A 13512-nucleotide genomic window follows, 5' to 3' on the forward strand; every position below is an offset into this window, starting at 1 on the left:
TGGCTATGAATCTTGAGTATCTTGGAAATTAACAGATGCTGTCTCCCTAGCCCTTTATCTCCTAAATAGCATCCTCTTTTATAAAAAATGATATTAAATGGAAGAAATTAATCTTCTTCTGCTTGGAATCACCATTGCCTAATTAACTGACTTTGTGCTCTTTTAAAGGAGCCTAAAGAAATTAAAAGCAATCAAAAGTGCAGTCTGGCAGCAAATGCTCTCAACTCAATCTCTGGGATTACATCTAACAAATAACAGTACATAAGGGAATTATTTAGCCAAGCAGTACCCTAGTATTCTCGAACATTCCTTTTGGCACTTTCACTGCTTAAGATTAGTACATGTACAGAACACTTTGAGCAACAGATTATTGATAAGATTCCCATGGCATAAGTCAATGCTTTTAATATTTTTCCTTGTGAAAGAGAAGATCAGAGCAGGAGGAGAAAGATCTTTCATACCTATGATGAACCTCCCCCCTAGAATGTATTATACCTATAACTGCACCAGTCAGTCCACCAACACTCCTACTACTTTTTTTAAAAGAGCTATTCCTTATTCCATGAAAGTTAAAAATCAATGCAGAAGAGACTGAAGTTGAAGTAAATTTTCTGAGCTGACAAGAAGAATATACAGAGCCTCCATGTTCTTTTCCTCTGTCCTTTTGCTTATCAACTAAAAAAAAAAAAATCGTTGTGTAAATTTCAGCTACAGAGAAGGAGTGCAGGAATTTTGACAAAGAAGAGCTACAGCTTAATAAATCTTTGTCTAAAACTTGCAAGTCCCGGGGCACCTGTGGCTCAGTGGTTGAGTGCCTGCCTTTAGCTCAGAGTGTGATTCCGGGGTCCTGGGATGAAGTCCTGCATCGGGCTCCCCACAAGGAGCCTGCTTCTCCCTCTGTCTATGTCTCTGCTTCTCTCTGTGTGTCTCTCATGAATGAATAAATAAAATCATAAATAAATAATGCAAGTCCTTAGAAGTGATCTAAGACACAAATTTTTACTCCCTTCATTCAAAGCAACAAGATTCCAGAAGCTTCTGCATTGTCTACTGTTATGGTCTAAATGTTTGTGTACCCTAAGTCCATGTTGAAATCCTAATGCTGAACGTGATAGTATTAGGATGTGGGGCCTTTGAGAGGTGCTTATTAGGTCATAAGGGCCTGGCTCTTATGAACGGGATCAGCACTTTTATTAAAGAAACCTGATAGAACTCCTTAGCTCTTTTCATCATGTGAGAACACAGTGAGAAGCCATTGACTATAAACAAAGGTTAAGGTATTCACCAGAACATGACCATACAGGCATTCTGACTTGGACTTCCTAGCTTTCTAGAACTGCATGAAATAAATTTCTGTTGTTTATAAGCCTCCCAATCTGTCCAAACAGGCTAAGGCACCTACGATGTACCTGCTATATTAAGATAAAAACTCAAATGCTCAAATGTCTCTGCTTATCTATCCAAATGGCTAAAATCACTAAACATCCGGCCATAAATGTAAACATCACCTTCTACATCAGATAATCCAACAGGAAGATGTAAAAGGTGCTTGAAAGAGCTGAGAAACAAAGGATGGGTTCTTGAGACAACCCAGAAATTAGTAACGTAAGGAATCTGTGACTACCTTTAGCTCTAGAGGGACTAGAAGAGTAGGAGATGAAGGGACCAATCCTATAAGCCAGGCTGTGCAGTAAGAGCGGGTTTCATGAACTGACTGCCTAGGATTAGCTGGAACAATGACAGGAGGCTCCCCTGCAAAAGTGTGCAAACACGATGGGACACAACCACGACCAGAGATGACTCTCCCTGACCCAAGCAAATGAGCGGAGTGGAAATGCCCAGACATCTTGTCCTCCAATCTCCTGCCAGTATCTTCCATTGGCCAAAACTAGCAATAAAGTGTCTCCAAGGGGAAAAAAAATAGAGTGAGTAGAGGGGAGTTGAGAAAATGGATCTGAGAACTAATAGGCCACTCTGAGCAGCATGTTGTTGATACCACTCCTATGGTAGAACTCATCTCACTTATCATCCTAGCTTTCGTTTTTAATGTTTTTTGGGACGTTAAAATGCAATGGGATATGTAGAGCTCTAATTTAACTTTTAAAGATTAATGAATGAATCAGCGGTTCTTATATATGAACTCTTCCTATCTTAGAAACAAAAACTATTTTAAAGCCAGAGTATAGCCACGGGAAAATATACCCTAGCATTTTTTAAAATTTATATAGCATCATAAATGTACCCATATATTATAGCAATTATGCTTCTCTGAAATGAAATCCTTGCATTCCATAATAGCCTGGAAGAATGGATTGCCTATGAAAGCATAATGTACTAACTTCATAAAACTCACATGGAAACACATGAGATTAAGTGAGGTTGTACATATCTTGTAGAATATAGGAAAGATTGATGATTTAGGTAAGAGCAACTCTAAAAAAAGTAATAATTATGATAATAATTTAAATATATTTAATTAAATATATTGAATACTAAGTCAAATGTTAACTTAGTAATTATCTCTTGCAAATCTCTACCTACTTCAGCCATTGACTTTTTCTCTCCCAAATTCTGATTTATTTGAATTCAACCTGGATTACATGCCTCCCATCCATAGGGAATTATGTGCTTGTGAAGCTACAGGGTAAACTGAAAATAGTTATCATTTGTTGAGCACTTGCCACCTGCAAAGTATTGTGCTAAACTTGTTAGATACTTCATCACATTTAGTCCTCCACTAAACCCTACAAAATGGGTACTGTCAATACCCCCCATTTTACAGATGAAGACACTGAGACATAGAGAGGTTATATAAGTTGCACAGTTACACAGCAGATTACCCAAGCAGATTTTTAATCTGGTGGAGTATGTGTCTTTGCCACTAAAATATACTGTTTCTCTCAGACAAGAGAAGAGCAAAACTTAATGTTGAAGATGAAGTAAATAGGAATGACAATGACCTAAAATGAGTAAAATAAATGCTACAAGACAACGTACAGAGTGTTATAGGGCAGGCTCAGAATAGGTCTGTCCAGATCAGTTTGGACCATCAAAAGTTCATTCAGCCCATTGCATTCCAGGATTTATGTCAGGTTCTATGAATGTAAAGATAAGGAAGATACAGTGCCTACCTAGAAGTGCACACAGGCTAGTAGAGAAAAGCGTTCTGTGTATATACTAATGGCAATAAGATGCACCACACAAATTACAAATACAAAACATACAAGATGTAAAATGTGCAGTATCATTTTAAAATGAAGATTACAAATAAAGATAATAATATGTTCTAGATATTTTACCGATACATTCCTGAAATAATCCCCAAGAATCACAAATTCTAATTCATAACATGCCTTCTAGATAGATGTTTTTGTTTCCCTGTTACTCAACACTATGCATTCCCTTGCAAAAATTAGTCACTTTTAGGATTGGATAGACCTTGAGAGGTCATTGCCGTTGTCCTACACCCATATCCCATCTAACATACCAGACGAGAAAATACTCTACTTCTGTAGGTAGCCAGAGGATGGCTCACAACTTCAGTAGCTCACTCCAAAGTTGAACAGTCCATTGGGTCAGTCAGTTTTCTCTCCCGCATTATCTTATGGGCCAGTGTTTTGTTCTTTCTAGAGAAAAAAAAGTCTAGGCTCTTGGACATCATATGTGTATTGGTCATAAGCTATGGAAATTGAAATATTCTCAGAAACCTCAAAGCTTCACTCAAAGCCTTTGGTGTCCAGACATCCTAACCTCTTGCTGCCATCACCTTTACCTGACGAACAGACTAATGGCCTTAAATCAATGCAAAAAAACAAAACAAGATAATCACAATTTGGGTATTTACCCCCAAAAATACAAAGCACTAATTCGAAGAGATATATACACCCTTATGTTTATTGCAACATTATTTACAAAACCCAAATTATAGAAACAGCCCAAGTGTCCATGGACAGATGCATGGATAAAGAAAATGTATAGTATATGCATACAACAGAATATTGTTCAGCCACAAAAGAGAAAGAAATCTTGCCATTTGTAATATCGATGGATCTAGAGGGTACATGGCTGAGTGAAATAAGTCAGTCAGACGTATGATTTCACTCATACGTGGAATTTAAGAAACAGAACAAATGAACAAAGGAGAAAAGAGAGAGAGAGACAAACCAGAAAACCGACTCCTAACTACAGAGAACAAACTTACTGATGGTTACCAGAGAGGAGATGGGTAGGGGGAGGAGTGAAATACAGGATGGGGATTAAAGAGTGCACTTGTTGTGATGAGCACAGAACTGCTGAATCACTGTATTGTACACCTGAAACTAATATAACACTGTGTGTTAACTATACTGAAATTAAATTGAAAAATTAAATTAAATTAAGATTAAAAATTAAATTAAAATAAATTAAAAACTTAGTTAAAAAAACTGGTACCTAAAAAGTGTTAAGACTTACACTAGGCATTTTCACACAGAGCATCCCTCCTAAGTCATAGAACCTAATGAGAAAAAATATATATGTTCTTCAGAGGATGTCTTCCTATTCCATAAGGGATATCTTTCTCCATAAAATAGGTTATAATAATTTATTTTTATGAATAAGATTAATAGCATTATTTTTACACAACAACTTTATTTTCCCCAAAGACAGAAATGTCAAAGAAATTTGAGTGTCACTATGAAAAGCTATACATTGTGACACTGGTGATAAGAAAAGAAACTTAATATTCTCTATTACCCAACTGAGAAATTCTTCCTGCAGCTCATTTTCCCAAGTAAATGCCTGCAAAAACACTTTCTTCTCCAACCATCAGAGACCCATCTATCTTTTTGCTCTTTGAAGCAAAAATAAATCCATAATTCTCTCCCTTGGTTTTTGAAGAGGATCTTTTAAGATGTGTACCACAATTTATTTATATAATATTCTTAAAATATGTATTATCATGTTTAATTTTTTTTAAGTCAGGTTACTTCCAACAGAAAGAAAATTCAGTTTGATTAATTCATTTGGACATAAAGATGACTGCAAATTAAGATTTTGGCAAATATGTCCTATAAATTAAATGACCTCAATTTGCAACTTCAATATTTTGGGAAAAATATATTTAAGGCAATGTAAAAGGATTAAAATATGTTTTCAAGTCCTAAAACCATAAAACTCCTAAAAGAAAACATAGGCAGTAATCTCTTGGACATCAGCCTTGTCAATATTTTTCTAGATATGTCTCCTCAGATAAAGGAAACAATAGCAAAGATAAAGTATCGGGACTACATCAAAACAAAAAGCTTTTACACAGGAAAGAAAATCATAAACAAAATAAAAAGGCAATCTATTGAATGGGAGAAAATATTTACAAACGGTGTATCTGATACAACACCAACAACTCAACACCAAAAAGACCAATTTAAAAATGGGCAGAGGGAATCCCTGGGTGGCTCAGTGGTTTAGCGCCTGCCTTGGGCCCAGGGTGCGATTCTGGAGTCCCGGGATCGAGTCCCACGTCAGGCTCCCAGCATGGAGCCTGCTTCTCCCTCCTCCTGTGTCTCTGCCTCTCTCTCTCTCTCTATGTCTGTCATAAATAAATAAATAAATCTTTAAAAAAAATAAAAATAAAAATGGGCAGAGAACCTGGATAAGCATTTTCCAAAGACATACAGATGGCCAATAGACATGTGAAAAGATGCTCAATCTCACTAGTCATCAGGAAAATGCAAATCAAAACTACATTGAGATAATCCCTCACACGAATCAGAATGTCTAATATCAAAAAGACATGAAATAAAAAATGTTGCCAAGGATGTGGAGGAAAAGGAACCCTCCTGCACCATTGGTGGGAATGTAGGTCGGTGCAGCCACTATGGAAAACAGTATGGAGGTTTCTCAAAAAATTAAAAATAGAAATAACATATGATCCACTAATTCCACTACTGAGTATTTATCCAAAGAAAATGAAAGCACTGATTCAGGGATGCCTGGGTGGCTCAGTGGTTGAGCGTCTGCCTTTGGCTCAGGGCATGCTCCCTGGGTCCTGGGATCAAGTTCTGCATCGGGCTCCCTCAGGGAACCTATTTCTCCCTCTGCCTATGTCTCTGCCTCTATCTCTCTCTGTCTATCACGAATAAATAAATAAAATGTTTTTTTAAAAAATAAAGATAGATAGAACTGATTCAAAAAGACATATGCACCCTTATGTTTATTTCACCAATATTTACAATAGCTAAGACTTGGAAGCAGCCCAAGTGTCCAATGATAGATGAATGGTTAAAGATGTAGTATATACGCTCAATAGAATATTACTCCACCGTAAAAAAGAATGAAATCTTGCCATTTGCAACAACATGGGTAGACCTAGAGGATATTAATGCTAAATGAAGTAAGTCAGTGAGAAAAAAGACAAATGCCATGTAATGTCACTCATATGTAGACTCTAAAAACAAACAAAGTAGAAACAGAGAACAAACTAATAGTTGCCAGAGGGGAGGAAGATGGAAGGATGGACAAAATAGGTGAAAGAGAATGTAAGGTGCAGGCTTGGAATCATGGAATAAAGAAGTCCAGCACAGAGAATATAGTCAATAGTATTGTACTAAAGTCGTATGGTGACAGGTGGTAGCTATGCTTGAGGTGAGCATAGCATAATGTATAAACTTTTTGTTTTGTTTTTTTAAAAAAAGATTTTATTTATTTATTTATGGGAGAGAGAGAGAGAGAGAGAGGCAGAAACACAGGCAGAGGGAGAAGCAGGCTCCATGCAGGGAGCCGGATGGGGGACTGGATCCCGGATCTCCAGGATCACACCCTGGGCTGAAGGCGGCGCTAAACCACTGAGCCACCCAGGCACCCTGTATAAACTTCTTGAATCGCTATGTTGTACATCTGAAACTAAGATAACATTGTGTGTCAATTATACTTCAAAAAAAAAAAAAAGAGAGAGACAATAAAACATTCTCACGTAAATAATAAAAATGTAATATCTCTCTCTGTCTCTGTCTCTCTCTCACACACACACACACTGGACTATTACTCTGCCATAAAAAGGAATTAAATCTCATCATTTGCAACAAAATGAGTGGTCAGGCAGAAAAAGACAAATACCATATAATTTCACCCACACGTGAAATCTAAAAAATAAAAAAGGAACAAACAAAACAGAAATAGACTCATAAATACAGAGAAGAAACTCGTGGTTGCCAGTGCTAGGGAAGGTGAGGAGGTGGGGAAAAAATGAGCTAAATAGGTGAAGGGACTAAGAGGTACAAACATCCAGTTTTAAAATAAAGAAGTCATGGGGATGATAAGTACAACACAGGGAATATACTCAATATATGGTAATAACTTTTTATGATGACAGATGGTAATTACCCTCAGTGTGGTAAGCATTTTGCAGTGTATGTAATTGCCAAATCACCATGTTGTACACTGAAATCTAATATAATATTGCATGTTAACTATCCTTCCATTTTTAAAAATGTTATGTTGGCAAAGGTGCATAAAATTAACATTCCAAATTTCCCATCTTTTTTAGTGTATTGGATTAAACAAGGAGTTTCTAACTTAAAAAGCAGCATGTATTACTGAAAATTACTTGGTAGAGCCTTTTGGAGTATGAGAAACTGAAAAAGTAAATGATTCTAATGACTGGGTAACAAATCCTTTTGCAAGTCAAGCGATTTCTTATTCTTTGCTTTTAACCGAAGTTGAAAGAGATGTAAGCTAATAAATTATTAAAAATAATTTTTCATGATAGATCTAGGATATATATCAATTATCTATTGCTGAGTGACAAATTTCCCCCAAACTTGATAGCTTGGGACAGCATACATTAGCTCAAAGTTTCTATGAGTCTGGAGTCCAAGCATAGCTTAGCTGGACCTTCCAGCTGAGGGTATCTCAAGAGGCTGCAATCAAGGTGTCAGCAATACTAATGTCATCTCAAGAATCAACTGGGGCAGAATCCACTTTCATTCTCATTTAGTTGTTGTTGGCAGGATTTAGTTCCTTGGAGGCTGTTGGACTAAGGGCCTCTGTTGCTCACTGGCTGTTGGCCAGAGGCTGCTGTAGTTCCTTGCCATGTGAGCCTCTCTATAGGACAGCTCTTAGCATGGCAACTGGCTTCATCCAAGTGAGCGAGCGAGCAAGCAAGCGAGAGTGGGACAGTGCCAGATGGAAGTCACAGTCTTTAATGACCTAATCTCAGAAGTGACCCACATTACTTTTGTCATTCCATTCATCAGAAGCAAGTCACTATGTTTAGCCTGCACTCAGGAGGACAAGACCACACAAGGTGTGAATGATGGGAGGGAGAGTCAGTAGGACTATCTTAAAAGCTGCCAACCACAGACTGGTTTCTGTTGCTTTTAAATAACAACAAAAAGGTCTAATTTAGTTTGCTGTGGGAGTTTTGATGATATTGAGTTGGCATCATGACCACTGAAGTGCGAGAATACCAGATTCTAACAGGGCTACCCCTTTCCTGAGATTCCAAATGGAATTGTAAGCCTCAAGGACAATAACAAAAACAACAAAAAGCCAGTGTAAAATTTTTTCTTAACTTGAATTGGAAACCTCTACACACACACACACACACACACACACGCGTGTAAGTTTAAGCTTATAGCTTTGCCTCAAAATAATTCCTAATTCAAAACCCTAACATTACTAAGAGCTGGACACATAGGAAGAAAGGAGATGAAAGAGATGACTACATGAAAGTACCTGGGAATATTCACAAGTGTGCCCAGATTTATACAGTAGTCCCCCTCATCCATAGGGGACATGTTCCAAGACCCCTAGTGGGTGCCTGAAACCACGGAGAGTACCAAACCCTATAGATACTGGTTTTTTTTCTTTGTTTTTGTTTTGTTTTGTTTTCCTTTACATACATACCTATGATGATACATTAGGCACAGGACAATTAGTTGTACAATATGAACATCATACAGTAATAAAAGTTATGAATATATGGTCTCTCTCTCAAAATCTTATTCTACAGTACTCACCCTACTTATGTGATGATGTGAGATGATAAAATGTGCATGTGATCTGATAACATGAGCTGAGTGGTGTAGTTATCGTGACATAGCGTTAGGCTACTGTTAACCTTCTGACAATAAAACAGGTTTTCTGGACTATGATAACTAAACAGAAAACTGGAAACTTGGACAGCAACACTGAAACCACAGTTCAGAAGCAAATGACCCTTCTTCTAACAAATCAGAAGATCAGTAATAGCTTAGCATCACATCACAATACTTATGTCATTTACTTCATGTTATTTGATCATGTAGACATTTTATCATCTCATGTCATCACGAGAAAAAGGGTGAGTACAACATAACAAGGTATTTGGAGAGAGAGATCACAGTCATATAACTTTTATTACAACATATCGTTATAATTATCTGATCTTATTAGTTATTGTTGTTAATCTCTTACTGTACCTCTTTTACAAATTAAAATTTTTCATAGGTATGTATGTATAGGAAAAAGCAGTAACATACAGAGTTCAGTGCTCTCCATGGGTTCAGGCATCCACTAGAGGTCTTGGGACGTATCCCCTGTAGATAAGAGGGAACTACTGTACATGCTTAAATCCAGAAAGGAAGAGAGGAAATTGTCTCTGACAATAAAGAGACTTTTAAGAGGACATATGAAAGAGAAAGCCCAATGTGAACTTAAGCCAAACATGTAAATGTGATAATAGGACTATTTGCTGGCCTTGATGGAAACAAAACAGAATTTCCTTCTTGCCAACTTCAAATCACGTATGCACCATTCTCCATTTCCTCATAATGAAATGTAACACCTCACTTATCCAGATGTCATTTATCCAACAAATTGAAGTCATTGAAACTCAACTAAACATCAGAAAAAGAACTACTACGGAACAGCCTCAGTAAATATACAAGGCCCATGTACTTCCAAGTGCTAAATATGGATGTTTTAAAGTGTGGGTATTTCCCTCTGCTGAGGTCCTGAGAAAATGGAAAAATAAGACAAAAGTGAAAGATGGATAATAAGTCAAATATCACCTTTATTATGGACAAAAACTAACATAAGGGATGTGGCTGACAAGTAAGAAAGCCAGTAATTACAAGCCCCCAGATTGGACAGGCTTTCCCCCACCCAGTCACAGGCAAGCCTAGACAAGGGAAGGCATCCCCTTATGGCAAAACTGCCTAGCCTAAGCCTTAGGGCAAGTAGAGCCAGGACAAACCTGACTGCTTAGAAGGAATCTCTGTCCCAAGAGAGAAGTGGAGGAGCTGAATCCCAAGCATGCACGGTTTATTCTTTCCAAACGTTCAAATTAGGTAAGTCATTTCTTCCTCCTTAGCTGTGCTCTGAGCGAAGGATTGGAGAGGTGCTGTTAGTATGACACTAATTTAACTCCCAAACATGGAAGAAGACAACATAAAGAAGTAGCATTTCTGCCTTTTTCTCCAATAGTTGCTAGTGTTTTGATCTTTTAATCTTGGACTTAACCAATAAGTCTATGATCAACATGGGTTTTGCTATCTGTCTCAGAGTAGAGATTAGAGATAAGAAATTTATTAGAACAATCCCGCTGTTGTCTTCTTGAGGCAACACTTTCAATACCAGCCACTTTTTTGAGAACATTTTTGGGAGGTTTAGAATTTTCTCCTAGAAAACCTTAAACCGGGTTAGAATAGCATAATTAAACCAACATCAAGTCACTCCGTACTAGGACTGACAACTCCCTATTCTATTTCTCATACCCAATTGTGATAAGCCACATTATACAAGAAAGCATATCAGAGATTTTTTAGTAAAAATAAACAATTTAAAGCACTCTATAATAATATGCCAACACAGCAATAGCCCACAATTAGATATAAACTCCCTTCTGTTATGTAATTTTGGAGAAAAATGCAAAGTTCAGAGATTAAATCTCTGTGATTTAATGTCCAAAAGTATTAAAATTCAATGGAAGCAAATACTCTCACCCATGTAAGTTAAAGGTCAATAAAATTCAGATCCAATTCTTCTTCCAAAGTGTCTTACTCTGCTTTGAAGGGGTTCTTGTTGCCTGGGTGAAGTTGGGGGTCCTTTAATCAGCTGCAGTGTGTGCTGTCTCTTACGGGAAGAGAGTGGTTGCCTCAGGGCTGCTCAGTGCAATGCCAAGTCTTTGATGTACTTCCCTTATTATAGAGTCCAAAAAGTTAATTGGACACATAAGTAGATCACGGCACCAGCCAGCACCCACTAAATTAGAAAATAAACAATCCCCACCACCCCCCAAAACTGTTATCTTAAGAAAAATTATCTTTCTGAAACTAAATATTTAGTGTTGCAAGGGCTCAAAGTTATCTTTAAAAAGTGAGGATAGTTTTGCCAGAATGTTAGTCAGCTAAACCTGGTACTTAAAGCCCAAGACCCTGAGACCTACCTTAGGTCAGGAGAACTTAAGTTTGGCTAATTTTGTCATTACACAGTGAGCATGAGGAGGAGAGAGGGATTCACTTGTGTATTTTGTCTCTTTTCTAGGTATGTGATATGGAGAAGTTACTGTCTTCTTACAAGGCTGAAATTTTATGTCAGTGAGAGCACCAGTCACCAGTTCTTTGTCCAAGACCCTTACTTTCCCTCTGTACAAATCTAATTTCCGTTTCCCTCTGAATCCCTAATTATGGCATCCCCATTAGTAGAGGGAGTGTGGGTTCTACACAGGATCATCATGTTCACACTCCCTTGACATCAGATATTTTTTGGTCCTAGGCCACAGTGGCTGTTTCCTCTACTTCTCATCAAGGGATGGTTAGACCTGAAAAGGCTGCCTCCGGGAGAATATTCCTCCCTCAGACAAAATTAACCAATCAAGAACCAATTTGAGCCCCATAGTGAAAGGGAACTTTTGGCCTACGTATGAAAAGAACATACAAATCCAAACTTAAACTTCCATTATCCTTTCTTTGGGACTTCTGAGTGGAATTTGGGGCCATCTAGTGCTGCCTGCTGGGTCTGGCGCTAACAATTAAAACTAGGCCCACCCCTCCACCTCCACTTCTACCCCTGCCCCCAGTTATGCTCTGTAGCACCCATGGGACTTGGTTGCTTTGCTGTTCAAAGGTCATGAATATGCTCCCTTCCCCTAATGTCATAAAGGACTATCACATGGAGAACCACTGTAGCCTATTGTGGGATCTTCACTCCAGGGATATGCAGGGCAGCAGCCTACAGGGAAGTCCCGCGGCCGTGCTGAAGTCGTCCCTCACCTTCTGCCCTTGCGCTTGCTGCATTTGTGAGGGCTGCCCACACAGCACATGCCAGGGCGCGAGAGACCCCGGTGCCTTTGCTGAGCGGCCCTCCCTCTCAGAGACAGTCTTGACTCTGTAGAAAGACAGCGGACTCTGGAAATACCTGCCTCCACTGTAATCATCCACCCAATGTAAAATATTGCACGGCCTAGGGCTGAAAGCCTCTTGCATCAGCCAAAGTAGTTAAAAGCTGCCCAAGTAGAATCCTTTACAAGGAGCGAATGTCTGTACACCCTCTCCACATGGTCATCGAACCTCAGATGGAGTCAAACTTACCCACAAAGTCAGAAATAGCAATAAGAGGGCAGGTTCCCTCACCTGCTCTTGGAAAGAAGCACACCAAGAGAAAAAAAAAAAAAAAATGAGAACTGAGCCCAAAATACAGTTTGTTCTTACCAAATATGCCAATCCATGAAGCCATCCCACTTCCCTGAGGTGGTATGAACAAACAGGACAAGAGTTTTACACTATTTGTGCTCCCTCCACATTAAAGGAAACACATGGATAGAATAAGTGGCTAAAACAAGGCAGTAGTAAATGGAACAGAGGAAAACAAAAGCATGTGAGCTTGATGAGGAATGAGTGAAGGACACCTGTCTGGTTCAGTCAGTTAAGCACCTGACTCTTGGTTTCAGCTCAGGTGGTGATCTTGGGCATGAGATGGAGCCCCACATTGGCCTCTGTGCTGGGCTTAGAGCCTGCTTGAGATTCTCTCTCTCCCTCTGCCCCTCCCCCCTAAAAAAAGAAGGAACTATTTGTATGGAATCAGAAAAGACCCTGAATAGCCAGAGGAATATTGAAAAAGAAAACCAATGCCGGGGGCATCACAATGCCTGACTTCAAGCTGTACTAGAAAGCTGTGGTCATCAAGACAGTGTGGTCCTGGCACAAAACAGACACATAGATCAATGGAACAGAATAGAGAACCCAGAAGTGGACCCTCAACTCTATGGTCCACTAATATTCGACAAAGCAGGAAAGACCATCCACTGGAAAAAAGACAGTCTCCTCAATAAATGGTGCTGGGACAATTGGATAATCACATGCAGAAGAATGAAACTAGACCACTCTCTTACACCATACACAAAGATAAACTCAAAATGGATGAAAGATCTAAATGTGAGAAAAGAATCCTTCAAACTCGGGATGCCTGAGTGGCTCAGCTGTTGAGCGTCTGCCTTTGCGTCAGGTCGTGATCCCAGGATCCTGGGATCAAGTCCCATATCGGGCTCCCTGCATG

At 38.7% G+C, this 13512-nt stretch overlaps 1 long non-coding RNA gene across 1 annotated transcript in view; it reads right to left on the reverse strand.

The window, feature by feature from the left end:
• The window catches only part of LOC144282996 (uncharacterized), a 30916-nt gene extending 19851 nt beyond the window's left edge, over positions 1-11065 (reverse strand). The window contains exon 1 of the long non-coding RNA XR_013351389.1: positions 10962-11065. This is a non-coding gene — a long non-coding RNA (uncharacterized LOC144282996). The remainder of the gene's footprint in view (positions 1-10961) is intronic.
• Positions 11066-13512: the final 2447 nt, after the last annotated feature.

The sequence above is a fragment of the Canis aureus genome, chromosome 14 (assembly GCF_053574225.1).
Source record: "Canis aureus isolate CA01 chromosome 14, VMU_Caureus_v.1.0, whole genome shotgun sequence".
NCBI classification, from domain to species: Eukaryota; Metazoa; Chordata; class Mammalia; order Carnivora; family Canidae; genus Canis; species Canis aureus.